The following is a 21320-nucleotide window of genomic DNA, read 5'->3' as shown; positions in this document are numbered from 1 at the left end:
TGAATGAGCACATCAGGACATACTTGTGAAGTAATAATAATTCTAATACCCTCTGTGTGATTTTGGTGAAAAAAGCAATCCAAGAGGCCAAAACCAAACCCTCAAAGTGCTTAGAAAATCTCTTTTTTTCTGCTTCTGAATGGCTGAAAACAGCTAAGAAGCTATTGGATGTATTTATTGTTCAGGCATAGTCCACAAATGTATCTTCATTTTTAAAAATTATGATTGCTATAGGGACTAGTGACGAAATGAAAATATTCAGTATATTCAGGATGTGAACTAAGTGCTACGGTTCATGAATGAGGTACAGTAGTTACTATAGGTAGCTCAATGTAAATGTCATCTCAATATTCAGTAGCAGTCAAGGAAGAAAATTGAATTTAGGCATTATTAGAGAAACAATTGAGACCAGAGCTGTCTGAAAGTATCCCATGGATGTAAGATTTTATGCTTGCCATCCTCTTATGTTCTTCCCTTGACGTCTTCTGCTGGCCTCTCAGAACCCTTGGTCTCACCAGTTTGGTTGTTCTTTCCTTACCTAATGCTTGAAAGTCACGCTATGTTTTGTCATATTACTGCTATAAGTTGTGTTTATCATATGCTCTAAGACTTCCTCTGATTCTTTTCTTCCTGATCTATACAGAAAAGACAAATCAAACAATGGTGAATGTAAGCAAGAAAGATGATACATCTTCTTGGAAATGCAATCCTAAACATCCTGTAATAATTCTGGAAGAGGAAAAACACAAAGAGAACAAAATGTCTCCCACAGCTGTGTTTTTCCTTCCACCAAGTCACATGCATGCTCCTTCCATCACAAAGTGTATTGCTTGGGCAGAGTTTTAGGAGCAAGAACCTCAGGGTCTGGTTCTATGGTCTGCAATATGTGAACTGGAATTAATTTTACTCATGTGGTCAGCCCAATGGAAGTCAATGAAACTATTCCTCCATGTTATGTCTGGCAATTGCTTCAGTGTCTGCAGCTGCATAGTCACTAGTCTAATGCTTTTTGATTCTTCTGATTGATAGTATTACATGCTGTTTAAGTTAATTTATGCATATTTTTCTGGCAGCGATTTAACTGGAAAGTCATACGGTAGCCATGAGAAATCTTTCTATTTGTCATGTGGATATTCTTAGAATATGAAAGATCTTCTAAAGCAGCTGTTGGGCTGTTTTCTTGCACTTTGACTCGCCTCCTGCCCACAGTCACAATCCATACGGCAGAATGGGTTGAGAATGTATTTGGTAGGATGAGGTCAAACAAATTACCCTTAGGAGATTAAAGCCTTAATTATTTTGCTTAAACATGATTATTAATCCTACTAGGACTCCTATTGTGTTTATTAACTGCGATAAAATATCACATGGGATTATGGACTCGTGACTACTTCTGGTTCTGAACAGAAAGTAAAGAATGAGGACATATTTGAAGATGAATTCCATTAATAAATTCTGTCACCAGTTAAGACATTAATGGGGTAGGACAGTATCTGTGAAATCAGCGTGGTACAGGATTGCTTATCGTACACTGATAACTGTGCGTGTAACCTAAGAACTTTGTTAGCAGTGCTGGCAACTTTAATTGCAGCGGCATGGCCGTTGGAGTATTTGAGTGCCAGATGATTAGAATTGATGAACCTTGGTTAATGAAAAGCCCTAAAGGCTAGTCAGCTGTGTTTATGTAATGGAAGACAATCCCAATTAACTGATAAGTTTTTTTTAGATTTCATATTTTATTTTATTACCTGGTTAAAGACAAAAGTCAGGTTTCACTTTGTGTTTGATCCAGTTGAGAGGTTTAGTTAGATGGGATTACTGAATTTGAAAGCGTTTTTCACTCCTTCAGTCATCCACTGTAATAAGTCTGATTATGCCCTTGTTTATGCCTTGCATCACCCCATTGACTTCTCTGCCTTAATGCAATTGTAAATGAGGGAAGAGTGTGGCTCCATAATAGGAACGACAAATGCCATATTAGTGCAGGGGCTGAAGTGGTTGCCAAGGCATGCAGGTATCTCAGTCATTTCATTGAGCCAATGCTGTTACAGAAAAGGCAGGCGTGGAGACAGTAATTTTAGCAATTAAGATGGTCTGGTTGTGAAGTGATTCATAATATGCTTGTTTCTATCTCATCAAAGCAGATACTAGGTGTTATTATCTATGAATGCTAAATACAGTGATTAATTACACTGATGTACAAGAAAACAAGATTACGCCGAGTTTTATGATAAGAAAATGCTGATTTCCTTTGTCACTATAATAAATGGTTGTGTCTTCCCTTTCTTGTCTGTGTTTAGATGTATTGAGATAATACTAATTACTTTGTAATTAGTTACATGTACAAATGAATATGGCCCAACAAATGCATAGATTTCAAAGCATCTCTTTTCAGTCCACTGGGAGAAGGAATTTAGGGCTATTAATCTAGATTCAGAGCAAAAGAATACAAAATCTAATACCCTTCCTTTGGGGCCAGGACTCCTGGCATATAATCTAAGCCCATGAATACTGCAAAAATGCTGTCAAATTAGAGACGGTTCAGAAAAAAATAAATGTGAGCTACCCACTGTTTTTCAGCAAGCTGCTTTAACCAGAGAGAGCTGAATCGGAGATGGGATCCAAAAATCCTGGGTCCCTGTGCCAGGCTGGCAGGAGGCCAGTCTGAGGAGCGCTTGGGAAATCAGGGCCCATCAGGCTGCTCTGGACCTGCACTTCCAACGCTCAAATCACATTTATTTTAGGTAATTTGTGCTGCAAACGCACAAGAGTGTGCAAGTTCGGCAGTGCTAACTGGAACATGCGTGTAGCTAAATTATCTAGGCAGGGAAAATGACTAGCTTCTCTCTGCTGATGAGAATATGGGCCTGGTTAAATGTTAACCCTGGCAGTGTGTAGCCCCCAAAAAGAGCTGGTTTGTACCCCAAGTCCCTCCAGGTACCTCGCAGGCGGTTCCAATGCAGGCAGCAGCAGAGAAGCCGCCTGGGCTGGACCCACCACGGCGGCACACACGCAGGCAGCGCCTCGCAGAGAGAGGCCTCTCACAGCTGCAATTTTACATACTCATTAACCATGTAATCTTTAATTTTATCTACCGTCTACTTTCTTGAACAGCACTATGAACTTGAGCTGGTCTTCGGAAAGAATGCGGTTAATGCTATTCTTAACGCGTAATTGTGTGTGTCCATGGGAAGCACTTTGGTTTATATTCTTGTGGCCAGATATTATTTGGCTCGCTCTCTAACAACACATCGCCGACCAAGGCCAGCGCTTCTCTAGAGAGTGGGCACTTCAGAATTTCATTGTCAGTTTAAAGGCATCTGCCTTCAGATCTCAGTCACACCAGTCTGAAATGTGTCTGAATCGATGCCCGTCTTAATAGGCATTAAAACCTTTCCTTCAGTTTTATATCTGTGAAACTGAGGGGGGAAATAAAGCAGCATCTCAAAGAGCCAACAGGCTATTTTGGCATGCATGTGATGTGAGCATGTTCTGCAAGCTATGTCATAACTCTACTGAGGACCATCTTTTTACAAAATATTTGTTTTAAAAGACGTAAAATACACAAATGAAGTCTATTAGCTAGGCGAATAGCTACCAAATGCATGCTATGCATTTATATAATATATATATATATGTATAAATTTACCATAATATACTTGCATTTGCAATAACAAATAAAGTGGCCTGGAAGATGACTGAAAATAGAACAATATGATTAGGGGAGTTAAACCCTGATTTGCATCTAAAAAATGTAGTGTATGCTCATTTATGTGCAAATGTAATGGAAAAAGGCTGCAGGTAAAGTGGCGAAAGCCTAAACAAAATAAACACTTAATTTTCTTTTATTGTACTTGGTGACTATTAATAATATTACGGTACTAAGGCAGAAACATTAAACTAAGCAGGGGAGCAATAAATGTTCCTAGACTGTGCAATGCTGTTGATATTAGTGGCTAATAGCTCCAGAGTTCACATAAAATGCAGATTGAAGTACAAAGAAGATGTTTAGTGGAGTCAGCAGTGGCAATGAACTGTTTACAGGTGAAACTAATAACCAGAGGGCAGACACAGCAGGGGCATTTTCTGCAAAAGATATCAAAAAGGAACTTTTTGAAGCACTTAATCAGGCCGTCTCTGTCCTCAGGGAAGAGATTTGGTAATCCCAGTTTATTTCCTTCAAAACTGGCTTTTGAAATGATTAATTATAATGTGCTGTGTTTCCATTTATAAATATTATGAAAATGCAAGGGCTATAGGATATGTTGATATTAAAAAAAAAAGCTCACATTGATTTAAGAACATCATGCTGAAGTTATGAGAGATGGTTTGATACCACACTGTTGGGTACATGAATGAGAAACTGGATTTGGGGTTAATGAACCGTGATTAAGTTCACTCACTGTGACATACAGAAGAATGCAATACTTGGCAGTAGTCAGATTGTGTTTTGTTTTGCCTTGCAAATTTGGATGTTAACCATTTCCCACATCTTTATCTGAGAGACCATAAAGAAAATACTGAGTGCAGAACAATAAATAGCCCTATATTTAACTGCAGGGAGAAGATCTCCTCTTCTCCTGTGCCCTTCATGCTGAATGGGTGTGGGCAGCAAAAGTATAAAACTTACATAGGAGTAAACAATATTCATCTTTAGAGTGATGCAATTTACCACTGCCAGTAGAAGAACTGGAATTAAAGTAAGTGTAAAATTATATTAGTATGGAAAGTGCTCGCTTAAATCATAAAGTCAAAACCAGGGGAAATATTTTTTCTGGAGCGTTTTCATTGTAAAAATGATATATCATCTTATTTTTGGATGTTTTACTGAAAGATAAAATCTGTGTTTATTGGCCAAAATGAGAGAAAAAATATCATTCTCTTGCCTGGCTAATCACTGACTCTGATCAGTATATGCATTTCTTTGTGTTTTTTTTTTTTTTTTTTTTCCCTTGATTTAATTTATGATTGGAATAGTATGGCTGGTAACCTGAGTCATTAAAATATCTTGTCTGTGGGCACAGCCACACAGTAGAAGAGGACTGATTAGTGCATCTCTCAAAATGGATGGCTCTCCAAGACAAAGAATACAGTTTAGGGACTGGGCGACTAGCAATAATTGAAAACACAGCAAGGCAAACAAATTCAATTGTATACATTATTTATGCTCCTAGCCAGCTCTGCAGCGAGCTGCTCTGTTGGGTTTCTCAATGCAAGAGGAAGCACAAGCTCAGTTGGGATTTCTTCTGTGAACATTCCCAGACTTGGGGTGAATTTATCCTCTTAAGCATCTCTGGCTCCATACATGTGTATCTAGGAAGAACAGGAAGACAGCTGGTAGCGTTAGACATATCGTTTAACTCAAGAGCTAATTAATATGGCTTAATCTAGAATTAGAAGTGAATACAAGCCAGTTACAAATAAGTTGGTTAAAGTTTAAGTTATTAAGATTTCAGACCACTTTTACTTGCTGCTGTGATGTTTAACCTTCTGCGGAAGCACCGCACGGTTTGTCTCCAAAAGGTAATCCAGCATTCACTTGTCAGCAGTCTGCGGGTCTCCCTTCCAACAGGAGCAGTGCCGCTGGAGGGCTGGGGCTCTTCAGCAGTCCTCAGGGCTGAGTGATGACAGCAGGCTGTCACCAGAGCTCTGCCAACCCCACCAGGAGCAAGTGCAAGGTGCGAACTTGACTGAACTTGACAGCTTTCTCTGGGCTGGTCGGAGGGTAGGTTGGTTTTCCTTCAGTAATTTGTTAGCCAGGTTCGAGATGAAAAAATCTAGTTTAAATTGTCAAATGGAGGGACTTGCTTTCCTATCTGCTCACTCACTCAGATCATCTCTCTCTTTGTGGTCCTTCATTAGCTCTCCTTTCCCTATAACTTACCTCTTGAGGCCTCTTGTGGAGAGTCGGCTGGGCTCCCTGACCGGCCGCTGGCGTCAGGCTCGGCTCCCCGCTTTGCTTGAAGAGACACTGAAAGGCATTCAGACTGCTTCCCGGGCTCTTCTGCACGCTTTGGGAAAGTGCTCCATAAAAAGCCAAAAAATGCCTCACTGCCCTCCTTCAAAAGCCTTTAAAACACTTTCCTGCCCCATATACTGGAAAAAATGGGGAGGTTAGGGTGGCTTCTGTTCCTTTCTTGTTCTGCTGCCCCAAATCCACAGCTTCTACAGCATTGAACCAGTGGGGTTTCTAGATAACAACTGGGCCTCTTAGATCCTAATATAGCTTAAGGTATTAATAGTAATTGCACACAGCAGAACTGGAAACAAGATTCGTGGTGGTGCGGGAGGAAGGATTCCTATCACTTTCAAGATCTGGATCATTATCCTATGGAGCTGAAAATACATCCTGGTGATAAGTATTTAACGTTTCCTCAGTGACAGAAAATTCTCCTCCCTGCTTCTCAGAAGTAGGTGGCTGTCCTTAGTTTACCTCGTGGTCCCTTGTTTCCATTCTGTTTTACAGCAGGATGGCAAAGAGCATTTCAGGGAGGACCAGAGCTTTGTTATGCACTCTGGCAAAGTTCAGTTGCCTGGAAACTGCTTGTGAATTTGGGTCAAATTTTCCTTCTCGTTTCAGGAAAAAAAAAAAAAGAGGTAAAGAGCTATATTATCCAGGGAGAGGGAGATGATTTTGTCCTGCTTTTATAAGGTTCAGTTCTCTCCTCTGCCTCAGGAGCATCACAGCCTCTGAGCGATAGGTCATTATGTTGTATAGGGCATTCACAGTCCCTCCTGTTGACTTTCTTCTCCTTTGTATAAATAATTGATGATCCACTAGTGCAGCAACAGGAATCCAAATCTCCCACTACAGGACAAGAAAATCTTTCTGGCTAATTAAGTATTCTGTGCAAAGTGGGGAAGCTTTAACACAAATAGAGGGTGAGATCCACTCCAGAATCATTTATCTCCACCTCACTTAAATGATAGTTGCATCCCCTCAGTTCATCATTTTTGTCCAGACCGTGCTTTGGTCCCAAGCGCGGGAGGTATCCAGCATTCCAAGTCTTAGGCTTTCAATTATTTTTGCTCAGGTCATTGAAATGAATTTCTGTCTTCTGACTATTAGAGGAATGAGATGCCTACTGTGGTGGGCAACTGCAGTGCATTATTACGCTAGTACAAGAAAAGCCTGAATAAAAGTCATTAAAGGTATAAAAAGGTATATAAAATTTATGTGCATATTCAACTATAAAAAAACAAACAAGTTAGGCATGGTCAACACTACTAAAAAACCGAACACACCTGTTCAGATCCTAGAACTTGGCATATGTGAATAAACAGAACCCTCCTTGGCATGGAATAGCCCAGGACTTCCAACACTGTCAGTCTTAAAGGAGCTTGTGTGCTTTTAAGATGGTAGCATCGTTAGTACCACGTACAAGCCATCTCTTTGTGGAGTCCATTCCCTCCAAATAGTGCAATGGTACTTTGTGAGCCATGGCGTGACTCCCTGTATATTTGTGTTCTTAAACCACAGCCATTCTGGTATGCTGCATTTCACACCTTTGTTTTCATATGTCTCCTTACGCTCCTTACGTGATAGCACTTGCCTTGCAGGTTCTATTTATAAGAACAGGAAGTATTTCAAGAGCATTGGCAGTTAATACACCGCAGTTTACAGGTCTTGGCTTTAAGCCAAACTGTTGTTTTTGGCAAATATATATTGCTCTGAACCTGCTGCATTTGAAATATTAATGCAGTAGAATTAACTAGGTGGTTCCAGCTCAACAAATTTACTCTGCTGGATCAGCTGTCCTCCAGAGGTCCAAATGTGGTCCTTCCATTTAGGGTTTTTTCATCTCATTAGTGATGTAGGATTTCGATGCACAGGTCAAGAGGTTACTTGACCCTCTTTTGCTCTTAGCAGTGCACACTGAATTTACACAGAGTTAAATGGGAACTTCACGTTGGAATGTAGATACTAACACAATATTTCAAAAAATGACCCCAAATGACCTGCTTGTTCTCATGCATCTGGGTGAGAAAATAAAACAGTGATGTTTCTAGAGCCCACCATGCCCTGATTCAGCTAAGGGAGTTGTATCTATTTCATCACCATTCTTTACCATCATTTTGATTCTTTTGACTACCAGCGGAATTTATCTCATTTCGGAGCTTAAAAATATGTGTGTGCTTGCAGCACGGGTGAATGCTATGGTTAACCATTTTCTGGCACTTGTTTTGTTAATGTTCAGAAGAGCACATAGTGAAGCTCTTCTCTCAAAGAGCTAAAAATAATAAAATACATTTTTCTCAATAACATAAGCAAATGGGACCTCAGCTTAAATAACTGGATATACAGTTACCCTTACAGTATCCTAATTTTGATTATGGACCGGCAGGTCTTAGTCAAAACTTCTGTCCTAAGCAACAGGCTGGTGAATTCATTTCAAAAGCCCTCTTGAGGGCACAGAATTTTGGACATCTTTGACCAACTAAAGCAAGAGAAAATTTGGTTATCCATTTTATATAATATATGAAGCCCAGCCATGTAGAAAATTTGCATTGGCAATGAATGATCTTGTTTCTTCTTTTACTGATGTATTCATCTTGAGTCTTGTGGCATCTCTGATTCCATGTGCCTGGTGCAGCACTTACAGGTATAAAACTGCATTTGAAAGTTAGCACAAGTATGCTTTAGTATTTATTTTTAGATATAGTTTCAGTTGGATATATTGCAGAACTGGAAATGGGTAGGAACGGAGACCAAAACCGTGAGATATGACAGCGGTGTTTAAGTGAAATTCATCCCATGGTGAAGATGAGAGGTACAATGTCCGTGAACCACTTACACCCTGCTGTTACTCACGTCTGAGGACAGAAGGGGAAATTTAAACACTTTCCTGCTGGCTTTTGTTAACATTGAATTTCTCACAGCTGTGGACTCTACACTGAACATGTTCATCATTTGGTTCACAGCTTCCCTTTCTGCAGAGGTTTCTTGTAATACCATGCTGCATAGAAAAGAACTGAGGAGTTAAGTATCAAAGGAATAGAGTAGAGGAGGAGGAGGAGGAGGAAAGAAATCATGTTAGAAATTATAGATGACTGGACTCTGGAATAATGAAATCTAACAGATTATTTATCATTGTACAAAACTGGAAGTCGAGTACAGCCAGAAATATGCTGTCATTGGCAGTGGAAACTGTATGTGAGCCTGTACAAGGATCCTATCACCAGCTGGATTAATTCGAGTTGCTTGAATGTGGGCTGGCTGCTGAGGCTTTTTTAATTTTGCTCTTGGCTCTTCTGATATCTTATGAGTCACAGGTCTTTTACTGGCTTTGTTTTATAGATCTGAGAGCAAGGGAGTGACGGTGTTTACCTACCTCATATGGAAAATGTGAGGCTTAATTAATGTTTGTAAAGACCTGGTGGATCATCCACCAAGCAAGATTATAATTACATCTGTGCTATGTTATTCTTATCCACCACATAAAGATCTCCCTCAACCTTTGCTCACCTTCTAATGGCCTTTTAAAACTGAACAAATGTTATTGAAAATGGTTCGAGTTTTATTTAATATGTTACATGATTTTCAGGGCAGATGTTGTGAGGACACGTGCTAATTATGGGCGCAATAAACTTGCGTTATGGTACCTTCATATCAAGTTCCATAAGTTGTCCAGCCCTGCGTGGATTGCAGGACGGCGCTTTGAAGTGAGGATATGGACTTCAGCAAGCACGAACCTGAATCTGGGCTCACTGAGTACACGATGAACCCTGATGGCAGTGAACGAGAAACAAAGGACGTCTTTTCAATTGCTTTTACATCAAGGCTAAGAGTGTTTTTCCCAAAATGCTGGATAAAACAGGAAGTTTTCACTGATGGGAAGAAATATGTCTAATTGGCGTTGCTGATATCTTGTGGAATGACTTGAATTATTTATGATGATAAAATCATTGTTTATACTGTGCTCACAAAATGGTGGTGAGGAAGGAAATATGGAGGACAGCGCTTTGTATTGGACACAATTATCATCTATTTTTAGGGTTATTTTTGGAAGTCAGAAACGCAAGGTCTTTATATCTAATCTATATTTATATATCCATGTAGATGGTTCAATGCACTAATTAGCAAAGCTCAGGAAGTGGTGCCAGCAGAGATAGGGATAGAGGGAAGTGAGAAATGACTGGCAAACCTCAAAATAGGGTGAGTTACTCTTTATACACTTGTTGGTACCATACAGAGCGTAGAATTGTGCTTTTCTGTGTGACCTCACTTTGGGGTGTACGTTGTGTTTATTTGTGGCATCCAATACTGTACCACAGGAGCTTCAAAAAATCATACCGTACAATTTTCTAACCCCAAATATCCCCTCCGCCAGTGTGAAGTGGGTCCATTTTGGACATCAGCGTGCTTCTGGCTGAAGATGAATCGATCAGTGGACTGGAAGCTGGTGCTTGCCCACAGACCAGTGGCCACCACCCCATGACGTTGGGTACGCGCAGCGCCAAGCCCGTGTCCCGTCAGTGCCTCTGGAAACTGTACGGCTCGTGTATACTGGAGTGTGAACGGCCTTTGGTACTGAGAAAAGCTGCCTAAACAAGCGGAGGGCAGGGCTGGTTGAACTCAGCAGAGAAACCTTCAGACAATGAAATCAAGCTCTTCCCAAGTGCTGTTTTTTTGTTCTGGCCTTCCCAAGCCATTCTCCTTGACTGATCAGCTGAGACTACTGCATTTATGATCTGGCTGGGTAAATGAATTTCAAAAGTCAGGGCTGCTCTTTTTTTTTTTTTTTTTTTTTTTTCCCCTAAGTGAATGAGCCCTGTGGGCCTCCTCTAAACTCCCTGTGCAATTGTTAGACTGTGTTTTTTAGAGCTAGTTCACGAGTGTGTGAGCTGCACCTCTGCATGCCTGCATGGGAGGCATCTCATGTCCCCTGATGGAGAGGGAAAGGTGGCACCTTGCTCCTAGAGCTTCTTTCCCTGCTTGTCACAGGGCACAGATCAGCAAGCAGGACAAGCTGCAGGGAGGCAGGGAATCAGTCACAGGCTGCAGATTTCTCTGTTTATTTTAAGTATTTGCTTGTCTGATCCCTGCTACTAACTAGGCTTCAGCCTTTGCTTGTGATGTGGGTCGTCTCCAGAGGGTCTGCTGCCATTGCGTGTAGAAGGTGACACATCCTAAGACTAAGTGGCTTAAAAGGGCACAGATATTATGAATTAAAGACCTTTGGCTGAATCCCTCATAAATACTTATTGCTGTTTTGTATCACTTAACTGGAAACACAGAAAGCGTGTCTCGTATTTAGAGACCTGGGATGCTCACATGCTTGTGAGGCTGAACTAGAGAGTCTGCCTGTTGATGAGATTGCCTGGTTTAGGGGGGTTTTGGGTAGGAATGGGCTTGTTTTTCCAATCTCTGAAAATAATGAGCATTAATACACATTAATAAATTATTTAAGGATATTCTGCCTTGATTTACAAACCACTCAGAAAGTCCAGTTAATTCTTCAAAAAGGAAATTTTTCCAATGAGAAAAAAATATCTGTACTTGTTTTCATTATTCTAGTACTTCTTAAAATATGTAATAATGACTCGTTTTCAGTTCAGAGCCATCAGAGATAAATTCCATCCATCTCTATGAGGAGCAGAGTGTGTTAAGCAGAGCTTTATTTCTCCATAATGGCAGTACGGGGCTCTATTAGTTAATCAGAGGCAATGCATCTATTGCCTTTTATTGAAATCCTTGATAGCCTTGCAAAACAAATAAAATGGTCTTCTCCTCTTCACGGGGTGCATTTTGCCCTCTTTGTATTTAGGCAATATCCCTCAGCACAGACGGAAGTCACCCGAGTCTGACCCCACCGGCGATGTCCCTTACGCTGTGCCAGGGAATTGGGCAGTGGGTGGGGGCTGGACGCACGCTGCTCTCACTGTTGTCATCGTTAGGTGAACAGAAAGGATCCCAAACCGAGAACGTGAGTAGCAAAAAGGATTTATATTTTCTCTTGGAAAATATTCCTGGTGTGGCTGACTGCTCTCAAAGCTGAGGGCAACGTGTCTTTTGTCCCTTTGCTCTGGTGACTGCTTGCTGAGTGGAGGCTGGAGTGTGATGTACAAGAGCACTTAAGGCCAGAGTCAGGCAGTCAAGGAAAGCAGCCACACCAAATGGCTACAGGTAGGAAAAGGTGGTTTCCTTCTTTGAGCCCCAAAGTTTCGTGATCCCAGTCTGCTATCCCTGCTTGTTACATAAATTCTCAGTAAGGAATTTTGATATGAAAGAGGTTTTGATGGCCTTTGATTGAGGTGGTGTATTACAGCTAATGATAACATACCTGTCTTCTTTCCATAATCTTCCAATAAACCTTTAGGGAAGAAAATAGTTAACCCAGCCCATCTACCTTGATTATGTCAGTTATACCAAAATGTGATGAGCACAAAGGATGGTACAATTAGATTTACTTCGGTGTATGTGGCAGTGTGTTGCTGACAGAGCCTTTAAAAGAGTGAACCTGGAAAAACAGTTAATAGAAATTCAGAGCCAATTAACTCAGCATCAAAGCCAATTGCTCAGGATAAGGATTCATTCTTTTTTTTTCCCCTCGTAATTTGCAGTACAGTCAGTATGCTGAGAGTACAGAATCGGGCTCAAGAGAGAACAGGTATCAAACAAAAAATCAGATTTCCAGTGGCCATAGAGATGTAAATGACTTGAAGAAATGAGATTTTTGAGCAAAGGTATGTACATGACCGTGCTGGTTGTCCTGGGGTGACAATGAACTTACGTGTCTTATGCAGAAGATGAAATGTGCTGTCTTTTGCTTGGTCACAGAAAAAATCCTTTAACTGTTTTAAGGTTTGAAAAATGCAAATCTTGCAAGCAGTGCTGTCTTCTTTAAAGAATTTGATAAATGTTGAAATGCTTGTAATTTGCCTTTTTTCCTACATTACCACAGAACATGCTTAGTTGGCCAAATAAAACACAAAGCTCTCAGTAGGTAGAAGATAATTTTCACTATAGGCATAGCAGTAAATATCGATTTCCTTCTGAAATAGATAAATCACTTATTCTGGAAGGGAAAAATTGTTCTTAAATATTTTGTCCAACCTTAACTATAACTACAGGATCAGGAAATATTTTTTTTTTCTTGAATCTGTGGCACATAATTTGTATATTGTATGTGCTGCAGCTAGTGTATATAGATATATAAATCTTCAAGCAGCTGAAAATCTTTTGACTGCATTCAGGAGCAAAGTAAAATAGAGCTCTTAACTTTGATCACACAAAAGCTGAAGTGGAGGCTTTCAGGCATACTCAACTGGGTTGGGAAATGCTTTCCAAAACTTCTTGTTTAGTCCACAAGACCAAACAGTGAGTCAATATTTAGACTGAGGGCTGGGTCCTCAGCTGGCAGAAAATCACAGAGTTCCACTGAGGGGAGCTGGAACTGGACAGATTTTGCAGCCACAAGCTCTCATGGTTTTGTTGCTCGTTTTACAGTATGTGGTTCCAGGTCTGTCTTTCACTCCCTGACACCCAGATCTGGGGCACTACCCACAGTCTCCATTTGCATGAAGACAACGTGTGACCAAGTGCCTTGCTTGTCTGATTTTTAGAAAGTGTCTTGAAAACAATAGGCCCAGAGGCCCTCAAACTATAAGGCAAAGAAAGCAGCCCCCAGACTGATCATCTCAAATAATACGGTTTATACAATGATGTCAAGATTTTTGCAAACATATGGCTAAAGATGCTCTAATTTATCCCAGTGGAGAATGTGATCCTAAATATTAGTCAGGAGACAAAAATGAACTGTTTATCCAATATACATAGCCTCCCCCTTTCTGTCTCTGAGTCGACTGTTCCTATGGAGATTGCTTGTTTCTTCTGCAAGTTCATGTTATATTGTGGTAGATGGCTCCTCACAGCTGAGACCTGCAGGACATTGACTCTTCCCCATTTTCTTCAGAGACAGCAAATTTTGGCAGTAGAACAGCTTCAAATGCCGCTTGGCATAAGCTTTGACACAGCTGTAGTAGAGGGAGAAGAATGTACTTACAAAGCAGTCGGCCTATTTAAACCCCACGTTACCATCCTGACAGCTTGTAAATGTACTGAAATGTTTTTCCGAAACTCAGAGGATGCTTAGGAAGCTAAGATTTCTACAACTCGGAGGCCAAGAGGCAGCCAGTTGACTGAAGCCCTGCTTCCCACTGCTTGTGGAATGTTCTGCTCCGTTCCCATTCCCTCCTCCAAGCCTCACATAGGTGTTCTGGGACCTACAGTGAAAGCAGGCATATGCTCCACGCCGTGCTGGGAATTGCCTACCTGAGACCTGGGTGCTGCAAAAATCAACACACTGCTGGCCTCAGGTGATTTGTCTTATCTCCGATGTTTGCGAGTTACTGGTAGGACCCACTGGGGAATACTGTGTATTTTCCAGCTCTGCCTTGTGTGGCTGTGTTCTGCTGTTTAACTTGGGTGTTGCAAATAACCTTCCTTCTAAAAAGCATTGAGTGGAAAAACCTGTATTTCTGATTAGATTCTTAGACTGGAACATGAAGAGCAAAGGATTCAGGTCTATGCAAGAATGATCAACAAGAAATGAAATTGTATTTCTTTTATTAAATTCAGTAGGTTCATATTAAGCTTGCTAGAAGCATCCCCAAATAAATATACACTTTACCAGGACTGCTATAATGCATATATTTTCATTGCCATGGATTTCTGTCTCTTCTGCTGGATTTTCTTCTAGAGATAAGACATTAAGAGAATGCTGCCTCATGTGAAACCAGTGCCCTGAGCTCAATCCCTCCCTTCTGCTTTTGTCTCCGGTTGGTAAAAGCCCTTTGTAATCTGGTAAAGCAACCTGAACAAGGAACTGTTTTGTGTAAAACAATGTATTCCATCCTGAAAGCTTCTCTAGCTCTTAGTCTCTAACATTTGCAAATTAGTCCTTTTCTTTGCCTTCCTCTTCTCCTGGATTTACGGTGCATTATCCTAACACACATTTCTTCACCTGGCAGAAGCTGTCCTGCCACAAGTGCTCTCTAGAGACCTGAAAAAATCAGAGCTGAGGGTCTTCCCCAAAGGGAAGAGAATAACAGAAGGTGGACTGACTGAGAAAACAGGGTTCAAATTTAGCAGAACTGAATGGATCCAACAGTTTTCTACCCTGTATCTGCCTGGTGAGAGTGAGGAAATGCAGTAATCAACATTACCAAGACTAAAAAAAAAAAAATTGAAAAAGAACAAATTGATGTGCAAAACAGGAGACTGTAAAGTTATATTTGAAATTTGTCCCATTTGCCTTCTTAGCTCAGTCCCTTGGCTTTGGGCATGGATTCCCTGCTGTTTGCTGTGTCCTGGAGCCTCCCAGCAGGGCGGACAGGCAGCGGGGCTTTGGGCAGGCGGCCGCTGTCACTGGGGAGCTCCAGGCTGGCAGCGATGTGTGATCTGCACCGGGTGCTGCTTGTGTTTTTAGAAAATAGTTCGGTTTCAGAGTCTGCTAAGAGCTCTGACTGGTCATGATCTACACCGCGGTAGGAACAATAGGCTGTCAGCTAGAGCCGTGTTTATTTTTATGTATAGAATATCCGAAGTTAGAGACCTGTCAAAAGTCTGCCTAATGTAAGGCTGCCGCTTCCTGACACAAGTCCCGGGAAGCCCATTTTAAACCCTGCTTTACAGTTTCTTGATTCTCTCCCTCCCAAGGGCAGCCTAATGGTGAATGTGAAGTGTATCATAATGGATGTTTTCCCTCAAATCCTTCAGCCTTAAATCCTTTCTTTTTCTAATTCTAGTGTGAGTTCATCTTACATTTCCCCTTTTGTACTATTATCTGCTGTCTATAGAGACGTAGATTTGATCTAGTAAGAAAGTGCTGTGTGTCACAACAGATACTTTACACTTCCTTAAGGCTTCTATTTGGCAATAAACAAATAAATAAAGTCAGCATCTGAACAACTTCCCAGACAAAGACCAGAATTACTTTTTTTTTCCTTTTAACTTTACAAAGAAGCCAAGGAAAATAATGCAATAGTAATATGTTCATAAATTGAAACTGCTGTAAACATACTTAAATCAGTGTTTATGTGAATGTACTCGGTTTGACAAGTTTTATGTAGAGGCTCGTTGCTCTTTGCATTGTTTTCTAACACTGCCACTGTATACCTGGCCAGGTCTAATACTGGCTTCCCAGCTGGCCAGATCCTCCTGATCTTTTCTATTGTTTAGAAGCTGCTAAGGAAAACTAATCCCTTGGTTTTGCATGGATCAAAATATTCCATGTTCAAAAGAGTCACAGGCTCAGAGGTCTCCCAAAGACTTGTCCTCCAAGACTCCTGAAGATTTGTCCTCCAGCTATTCAGGGGCACGCTGACATTTCCTTATCTGTAGTTGCCCTGGTGATGTGGGAGGCTGACCAAAAGGTTACACTTACCCGAGTTTGTATCAGTAGCTTGTAATTTTTAAATGGATTTATGAATTAAAATATCCACTTTGTTTTAAATCTTTTATCTTACTGTAGTTACAGAAGTTGTACTTTGGTTGTAGGTAGTTTCATTGGGATTACAAGTTCTTTCTTCCCTTTTGTTTAAGTCCAGCAAATTTCTGCTCAGTCTGGTAGTGGAGATAAAACAAGTTGCCATTCGTACTGCCAGCGAGCAGTTAAATTCATACAGGAGACAGCGATCCAGTTCTGCAGATCCTGTTTATTCAGAAGTTATTTCATACTGCAGTGACATGATGGGATGCTCAGCTGATTGTACCTCCTCTTAGGACTCCGAAGCCTCCTCTGCTGCTTTGAGGAGCTCTGAGTTAACTTCTTGTAGAAACAACATCCAGATCCCCTCTACCTCTTGTAAAAGGTGACAGTTCGCAGGCAGCCATTTGGCAGTAAGTGTTTTCACATTTCTTGAACTCTGCTTGCAAAAGCTGGCAAAGTATCCAGAGCACTCTGGCCTTTTTATAATTTGCGCTGTGAGTGCTCTCTTTTGGTGCTATGTAAGTGATACTTATTGGCAATAGTCACTCAAATCAACAACTATTATTTATTTATTTTTTATTGTTCCTTGTAATTTATAGTTTATTGCTACTTTCCTTGCACTGATTAGGCTCACCATAACAGTCAGCAAATCCTTTTTTTTTTTTTTTTTTTTCTTGAAACAAAACCTTTTAAGTCTGTGTGGTTTTGTCTCAGTTTGCTGTAAGTCCCAATGGTATCAGCCTTGCGGAGCAGAGGGAAGGAGAACTAAGGGACTTGCTTCACTTAATGACCTTCAGCTGACCAACATTTGATTTAAATTTTATGGGTATAACATGTTGTTAATCTCACAGCTATTTGCATTTATGGCCTGCAGCCATCCTTCCCTGGGCTGTGATCTCTTTCAATCTCACATTAAGCCAAGTTTGGCTGGCCCATATCTGGATGTTAGGTTTTGCAGCCTTTTGGTATATGGATGTCATAGGAAACTGTTTGTCTTTCTTGGGTGCCACGCTCACCTCCCATCGGCTACTGAACCGATTCCTTGGAACCTGCTGATACTCATTGTACTTGCTAAGGTGCTAACATTTAGATGGGATGAAGAAACTGTGGGATGTATAGGGTGAAGCCAAGAGATTATGATCTTTTACTAGTCTTGTTGTGGCCACAAACTGGAAATAGAGAGAAATGAGTGGCTATGGGAAGAAAGGAAACAAACGGTTTCCTCATCATTCTCCTTTGGCATCCATGAGTACAGGAAAAAAAATCAAGATGAATGAGGTCAAAGGAAGGTCTTTTCTGTCTTAGGAAAGATAAGATTTTTTTTCAGGGAAAGTCAACGAAGGACAAAATAAACAAATAAAGGAATAAAAAAGAAAAAGTATCCTTTGCTCAGGTGTAGTATGGGGGCAGAAGGCAGCAGAAATTTGGCAGAAATGTGGTGATGCTCTGCAGAGAAGCCAATGGAGGAGGAAAGCAGTCTCCTTATTTTCCCTGGTGGTTTTTTAAAAAAAAACATAATGACCTCACTGTAGACAAATGTCCACATACAAAAGAATGACCCTCAGGTCACTGGAAGCTGCCCGCACAATGTTCCCACTCCTGCAGGGGAATGCTGGACTGCAGGACTAATCACCTTTTGTGCGAGCCATCGGGGTTATCATCACGGCTGCATTTGGAAATATTTAGTGTTTCAGAGATTTCTTATCAATTGACTTGTTCTAAAAAGATCAAGATAGAGTGTGGTGAAAGTACAGTTTTATTTCCAGAAATGCTGAACTGCCTACTGCGTTCTGTGGATGGCAGGTATTTATTTTTTAGCCCAAGGCCATAGTTATATATAGGATAGCAGTGAGGGTCCTGAATGCCTTTGTGTTTAAAATGGTGAAATTCAGATGCCAGGCAATGCCCTAAACAAGGTGTTAGGGTGGCTGGGCCTGATATCAGAAATCCAAAGTATTTAGTGTGTGCATAACTGACATGTGGAAAGAGATATTTTATTTTTTGTTTTTTGTTTTTTTTTTGTTTTTTTTCTTCAACCATAAGTGCTGAAAAGAAAACTTTAATAATTGATGAACATTTTTTATTGTTTCTCATGAAAAAGTCATGTTCAGTTTGTTGTGTGATGGGGCTGACATGGCAGTGTTAGGACCACAGTTATGTTGGATGCTGTGTGATGTACACTATTCAAAGTTTAATGAGCACATTCTAAGACAAAGAAAAACATTATGAGCTTACCAGGAATTGGCTCTTCTTATTTAGCCTGTGGCGTTATAAGCAATTTATTTAAGTGACATTGAAAAACAATTGCACTTATTCAGCCTCTTCCAACATCTACTGCAAAAGATTCATTGCCAATAGATTTGATGGAGAAAAAGGTTTAATAAAATAGTGCTTGGAAAGGTATGTTGTCTAGTACGTAAAACTTGCACACTTGAATTTTAAAATGCTTAATGTTAGTTTAAATCTGTTCCCACTGAGGTCAATGGAAGTTTAATCACTGACTGATTTCACTGGGAACAGAGGCCAAAAGTAAGCACCTTTTAAAATCCCACACAACAATTTCTGGCACACAAATGTGGCAGCTACCAAGACAGTTCATTTTTCTCCCAAACACAAAGCATGATGCATTTTTTTTGTTGTTGGTAGATTTTATTTATTTATTTATTTATTTATTCATTTCATTTTGGACTAATTTCCACTGGGGGCCGTGGGAGTTTGACAGAATGCATTCAGCACTCATTGGAAGACAGTACGACCTCAATGGGTATGTCTAAGATGCTTAAGTGAATCTGTGAGTTAAGATCGTTGCAGTGTGTACCAGGAAAATGTTGCCTTGATGCAAGTGCAAAACCAATACACAAGCGTAAATGGCTTTCAAGAAAAGGATCTGGACTGAGATCAGAAGGTCAGAATTTACTTCTGAGGTCAGAATTTACTCTTGTTCTGCAAACAACAGAGAACATCTCACAACATAATAATATGCTTCGAGGTGCCCATTTCATTTAAAGTATTTTTTAAGAATGCAAAAACAGGGATTTGTGATGAAAGAAACACGTAACTCTTCGATGTGGGTGCTGTGGTAAAGGCAGATTTTGGAGACAATTGCCAAAAGCCACATAACCACTAAATTGCTGCTTTATACTAGGCTGAGCTGGTCCACAGACTCACTTATTAAAGAGCTAATTCTGCTCTATGTGAAATTTTGGTCTTCAGCTCTGAATACTGTCAGGGGAGACATCAGCTGGCAGCAGATGTGGAAAGCTATTCATGCTGGCATCCCAAACAGCTTGGCTGGGGAAGCTCACGCAATGCTTCGATAAATAAATAAATAAGCAGTCAGAATTGCATTCAGTAAACAAAGATTGCGCTTTACCTAATTTGTAGTGAATTCTTCTGAGATGCTTTGTATTGCTTACAATATTCGGCGTAGTTTCAGTGTTTTCAGTTTTTCTGCATTCCCTTTTGGTTTGCAAACTTTGAATCCAATTATTTATTTGAAAAAAAAAAAAAAATGCAGAAAGCACCTGAAAACATTAGCAGTGTTTCAGTTTCATAGTAAAAAAACATTCTAGACTCAAGAGTGTTGTCTTTTCTAACGGCTTCTGCTGTCGAAAATTTTTGGCATTTTCTCAAATTTTATACAAACTGGGATTACTAAAAATTCCTTTTTGGGTCTGCAGATTTTAGGTATTAGAGGTAATTTTCACCAAAATTACATTTAGTGACAATACACTTGGGACAAAACACCCCCAGTGGTGTCTGCCTCCTCCTACCAGTGGCTGCATTTGCTGACAGTGATGAGTCCACAGAGATACGTCCCCAGTGAAAAATAACATTTAATAAGGCATAACTGGAAAGCCTTCACTTTTTTTTTTTTTTTTTTTTTTTTTTTTAAGCTAATTTCAGGATGTAAAGAACCACATGAAAATCTTCTATTGAGTGATTGCCAATGCAATTCATCCTTTCGCTGCCGCACGCGGTGATGCTGTTCTCTGTGGTCTGAGGGTTCACAGCCCTCAGCAGCTCAGTGCCTCCAGTGGCAGCATCACGGAAAACTTCCCCATTTCGTAGCTCCCCCAGTTAGGAAATATGGGTCAGCTGATTTCCCCGTGACTATTGCACGTCAGCTAATATTTATCAGAGATGAAAATGTCTTGCTGCGGAAGAGTAGCATTTGTTCCCCTGGTTTCAGAGACCAGTTGTACGTGGTTTGGATGTAGAACTACAAAATAGCTTTTGACTGTTTGAGGCTCAGCATCTATTTCGGTACAGGCTGTGGGTTTCAGAGCAGCAGCAGGGAAGGGGAGGGGAATTAGGTTGCTCAAGAGATCGGGTGCAGGTTAAGAATCCCTTTTTATCTCAAGTAACCGACTATTGCATACACGATTTCACTGACTGGCAATGAATATGAAGGTTCGTGGCCATCTGTCTGAACGGCAAATGTGAGCTTCTGTCAGTTTCTGGTGGTCTGAAATCACGTAATGAGGGACAAGACTGTATAGATCAACCTCAAACCATCTTGTGAGATTTTTGGTCTCAGGAGGCAGAGGTAGGGGCACCGAGGCAATCCGCCCCCAGGCCCCAGTGCAGGTACTGGCGTGGCCTGGCCCAGCCCTGAGCCCCGAGAAGGGAGCAGGAAAACTTCCAGAACATTCAGTGGCCTTGGGGTCAGGCCCAGTTGTAGTGATTCTGCTCTGATAACCCACTAAGAGAGCAAAACTGGATTTTTTTTATTTATTTTTTTCCAATAAGTGAAATTTGTTGTTGAAAGTCACTATTTTCCTTCAACAAATGACTGAGGCGTTGTAATATTTCTTTAAAAAATTGTACCTCCTGAGAGAAAATATTCCAGCGGGATGGTGATAATTGACTTTTTAGTGTTAACTA

The 21320-nt window shown here is 40.6% G+C and overlaps 1 protein-coding gene across 11 annotated transcripts in view; it reads left to right on the top strand.

Moving 5' to 3' along the window:
* NCKAP5 (NCK associated protein 5) overlaps positions 1 to 21320 on the top strand; it is a 435214-nt gene that overhangs the window by 117880 nt on the left and 296014 nt on the right. The gene's annotated exons all lie outside the window — the stretch shown is intronic.

This window comes from Anas acuta, chromosome 6 (assembly GCF_963932015.1).
Source record: "Anas acuta chromosome 6, bAnaAcu1.1, whole genome shotgun sequence".
NCBI lineage: Eukaryota > Metazoa > Chordata > Aves > Anseriformes > Anatidae > Anas > Anas acuta.
Note: the sequence above shows the minus strand (reverse complement) of the source record. Positions and strands in the feature narration are given on the sequence as shown.